The 5,492-nt window shown below is 32.4% G+C and overlaps 1 pseudogene; it reads right to left on the minus strand.

The window, feature by feature from the left end:
• The window catches only part of LOC147470185 (uncharacterized), a 44,225-nt pseudogene extending 39,898 nt beyond the window's left edge, over window positions 1-4,327 (minus strand).
• Window positions 4,328-5,492: the final 1,165 nt, after the last annotated feature.

Below are 5,492 nucleotides of genomic sequence, written 5' to 3' on the forward strand. Positions count from 1 at the left end.
CTTCACAACCGGCTGGTGTCTGTCAATATTCCCAATCGACCTTGCGTCCAACTGCCTGGCCATGATTAGCGGGGGTGGGGCGGGGAGGTAGAGGGGTAGGGGGAGGAGACGGCAGAGGGGGGGGAGGGGGCAGGGGGAGGGGAGGTAGTGAGGGGGCGGGAGGCGGAGAGGCAGCTGGGGGAGGGGGGGGGGAAGGGACAAGCCGTTTGATGGTAAATGGAGAGTAATGTAAATCGCCTGAAAGAAAATTTTTATATATATATATATATATATATATATATATATATATATATATATATATATATGAATATATACTATCTATATATACAGGATATTTATTAAATATATATATATATATATATATATAACATTATATATATATTTATATATATATATATTTATATATATATTATATTATGGAATATTATATACCCACACACACCACACACACACACACACACACACACCAACACACACACACATATATTATTATCATATATATATATATATCTACTTATGTATGTAATATATAAGTGTGTGTGTGTGATGTGTGTGTGTGTGTGTGTGTGTGTGTGTGTGTGTGTGTGTGGTGAGGTGTGTGGGTGTCGTGAGTGTGTGCGCATATATATATAGCTACATATTATATATATTATATTATATATAACTATATATATATATATATGTATGTATATATATATATTATATATTTATTCTTATATATTATCTATATTATGTATGTTATAATGTATATATGTATGTATAAATATTATGTAAATGTGTGTATATTATATATATATTTATATATATATATATTATCTATATATCCTATATATCTTGTATATTATTTATATATATCTATACATTATATATATATATATATTATATCTATATATATATATTATATATATACGTTACACACATTTATATATTCATACATACATATATACATATACACACATTTATATATTTATACATACATATATACATTATACATACACACATATATATATATGTGTGTGTGTGTGTGTGTGTGTGTGTGTGTGTGTGTGTGTGTGTTATAATGCATTATACATACATATATACATAATGTATTATATATAAATATAAATAAATATCTATATATATATATATTATATATATATATATATATATATATATACATATAGATACTTATGAGCAAAGTAAAAGGTAACTAGCAAATGAAGCGGCAGTCAGGACGCCATGCAGCGGAGGACAGGGGAGGCGACGGAGCGGGGAGAGGCAGAGAACCGAGAAGATGTGACAGGAAACTTCACAGGAAAAGTGAAACAGAATTAAAACCCATCCGACAGAAAAAAAAAATCCTCTCGAAATAAGTCACTGTACGCAAGTGTTTAAAAATGCTTTCACGAATGCATAAGAAAATCCTAATAATAAAAATAAAAACAACCTTACAACCACCGTACGGACGCTTCCACCTCGACACCCCATTAGAATCCCAGCCTTAAAACCCTCGTCGCGTGCACTTTCTTTGTCTCCCAAACTGTCAGCTGTCAAAACTCCCCGTCTCCAGCCGCTTTCCTATCGGCTGAAAGCGGTCAATTATCAAACAATTTCGCATTCAGGGGGCAAAGTTGTTCCCATACAAGGAATATGTGTTTACAAACTAGGTACACTCGGCGCCGAGCGTCTACGAGTCAGAAGGGATGTTAGGGGACCATATCCCCCCCCCCCCCCCCCCCCCCCCCCCCCCCCCCCCCCCCCCCCCCCCCCCCCCCCCCCCCCCCGTCTCCCGATTTCTTCCACCATACTTCATGATACGTGTGTTTCCATTATGAGGATTCCTTCTCTTGTTTTTTTTCTTGTTATCCTTTAGTTTTCTTCCTCCTCCTCTTCTAGTCTTCTTCTGATCCATTTCTTCAACTACTACTTCTTCTTCCTCTTCTTTTTCTTCTTCTTCTTCCTATACCTCTTCTTCTTCTTCTTCTTTCCCTCTTCCTTCCTCTTTATTAGTATGATACTCGAGATTTCCGTGTATTACCAGCGACATAATCTTTTGACAGAAATTTTTATTTCTATTTCTATTTGGTCTTGTAAATATACTTACATATTCCGCACACACCACAAACACAACCGGTAAAAACAACTATATAACAGGAAAATAATGATTAAAATGAAAAATAAACTATAACAGTAAAAAATATATACTAATGATAGTTATAAAACTATACTAATGATAGTAAAAAATATGATGATGGTAATGCCGTTGAGTATCTTAAAATATACTCCTTATAACAGCAACTACACTACAACGGAAATAATCATAATGATAATAAATAATGCTAATAACAAATGATAATAATGATATGAGATTATTGATAATAAAAATAGGAATGATAATATCATTATAATTATAATTGTAATGTTAATAATGATAAATAGTAATAATAGTAATTATGATAATGATGATAATAATGATAATAATCAGATAATAAATTATTTTGATGATAATGATAATACAAAAAATCATAAACAATTAAATAATGATAATAATAGTGATGATGATAATAAAAAATGATAAACATTAATGTAATGATCAGAAGAATGTCATAACCTAATGAATCAATGATATAAAAAAATATGTTAATGATTATGACAATAATGACAATAATAGTCCTGAAAACAATGATGCTGGGTAATCATGATGATAGCAATAATCACAGTAGTAATGATAATTGAAAGTGAAGGTGTGATAATCCACAATAGCGATTAAGGAATTATAGCAATTATAATGATAATAGTAGTACTAATGATAAGGATATGATAATAACAATAATGACAATAGTAGTAATTAATGATACTAACAATAATGATTTTGAAATAATGTTGGATAATGATAATGATAAAAAAATTCTAATAGTAATAATAATAACATTGCCGCTAATGATACTGATAATAATGGACAATGATAATAGTAGTGACTATGATGATTAAATAATCATAATAATATTACATTGTTTTATCATCATCTCAACAATAAGGAGATTAATAGATAGAGAGGATAGAGATAGAGAGAGACAAGGGATAGAGAGAGAGAGAGACGAGAGATAGAGAGAGACGAGAGAGAGGAGAGGCGAGAGAGAGAGAGAGAGAGAGAGAGCATCCCACTCAAGGAGAGGGATGAGCAAATGATAAACATTGCCAGAATTCGAATTAGAAGAGAATTGGTAATTGAGCATTGGTAAGAGGAGAAGGAGGAGGAGAAGGGGGTGGAGGAGAGGAGGGAGAGTTAGAGGAGGAGTAGGAGGCGGAGGAGGAGGGGAAGGGGGAGGAGGAGAGGAGGAAGAGTTAGAGGAGGAGGAGGAGGCGGAGGGGAGGCGGAGGGGAGGAGGAGGAGGGGATGCTCGAGGTATGGGAGAGAAGGAGGAGGCTGAGGAGGCGGAGAGGGAGGAGGAAGAGGTCACGTGGTAATTACATCCTACAAGACAAGTACGGGTGGATGTCGGTGGCGTTGGATGCGGTTGTAATATCGGTCGTGGTCGCGTCGGCTTCGGCTGGACCGGTGGAGGCGGCTTCGGCGGCGGCTTTGCTCTGATGATGCAGGCTCTACCAAAGGAATCTATGGGGCTATATATATATATATAAATATATATATAGCCTCGTGTTCTCTGTAACTGCCATTATCTATAAAGTTATACGTGCTATTATCGCCATGATGGCTGAACATTTTGAACACGTAATAACCTTGAAACAAATACGAGTTCTCAAAGCCAATGTTTCTGAACGATCCTCTGGGTTCACAGCAGATTCATGACAGAACAGATTCCCCTTAACACTCAGTATTTTCCACCCCGTGAGTTGAAGGCTCATTTAATGGACTCAAGTGCGTGTAAACACCAACTGACCTCGGGTACTCTTCACCGAGATTTCTTTTTTATCTGCTTCTTCGCTCCCGTGTTGTGTCTTCTTTCTTGAGGCCGTCACATGTCTTCGCCGCCTCCCTCCCCCTCTATCTCCCCTACCACCCCCTTTCCCAGCCTATTTCCCACCCATCACCCCCCCCCTCTCCCGCTCCACCTCGTCTTTCAGGGATCACCTGCGGATACTCCCCTTCTGAAGGCTGACCCTCCCCTTCTAAAAAAGGTACATTACCCTTGGTCTCACCTCGAGAGGCGCCGCGGCCGCGCTTCGGCCGGGAAGGTGAGGAAGTTATGGTCAGCACGAAAGCAAAAAGAAAGCGGCTCAAGGGAAGGCTTGCGGGCGAAGGGGCGTGTTCACTATGGGTGCCGGGGCTGGCATCCGGAGAGTGCAGCTGTGCAGGTGCAGGTGCAACAAGGTTTACACACATGTTCAGTGAGCCTGCATTAATGGAAACCTTTATGCATATAAATATATATATATAATTTATTATATTTATTATATATATATGATATATTATATATGAAAATATATATGTTGTATATTGTGTGTCGTGTGGTGTGTGTGTGTGTGTGAGTGGTTACATATATAATATATATATATATTATATATATATACTATTATATTATATCTATATTATATATATATATATTATATTATTATATATACATATAACTAAATATATATCTATTTAATATCTATATATATATATTATATACATATATATTTATATATAAAGAGAGAGAGGGGAGAGAGAAAAGGGAAAACGGGAGGAGAGAGTGTAAAATAAAAATTATATTTACAAACATATATGTGTTGGTTGGTTTTAATTTTAAAATTATGTGTGTGTGTGGGTATGTATATTTAAAATATTCTAAAAATTTATTTTTATTATATATATATTTTTAATTTTAATTATATAATAAAATTGTGTGTTGTGTGCGTGTGTGTGGTGTGTTGTGTGTGTGTGTTTTGGGGTTTGGTGTTTTGTATATTTAATTTTAAAATAATATAAAATTTTATATATATAAATATTATATATTTTATTTATATTAATTATATGTATTTATATTTTTATATATTTTGTATATATACATGATATATATATATTTTATGTAAAAAATATATATATATAATTTTTATTTCCTTAAATTAAAATATTATATTTTGTGTATGTATATAAAAATAAAAATATATATATATATTTTAAAATATATTTATATTTTAAAAATACATGATTTAAAAACCCAATTCCCATGTATATATATATTATTGTAATTTTGTTTAAAAAAATTTGTTTTATATTTTATTTTTTATACATAAATTTAAAATTATATATATATATAAAATTATATATTAATATTTATATATTTTATTTATATACATTAATATATTTTTATTTTATATTTATATACCCTTATATTTTTTATATATTTTAAAATAAAATACATAAATATGTATTTTATTTATTTTATATATATATATAAAAATATATATATTTTTATATATATTATATATATATATATATACATACATATTTTTTATATGTATGTATATATTATATTTTTTTTGTATTTATAAAAAATATATTTTTA

The sequence above is a fragment of the Penaeus japonicus genome, unplaced genomic scaffold (assembly GCF_977035675.1).
Source record: "Penaeus japonicus unplaced genomic scaffold, GWHDUDI00000001_assembly GWHDUDI00000016, whole genome shotgun sequence".
Classification (NCBI taxonomy): Eukaryota; Metazoa; Arthropoda; class Malacostraca; order Decapoda; family Penaeidae; genus Penaeus; species Penaeus japonicus.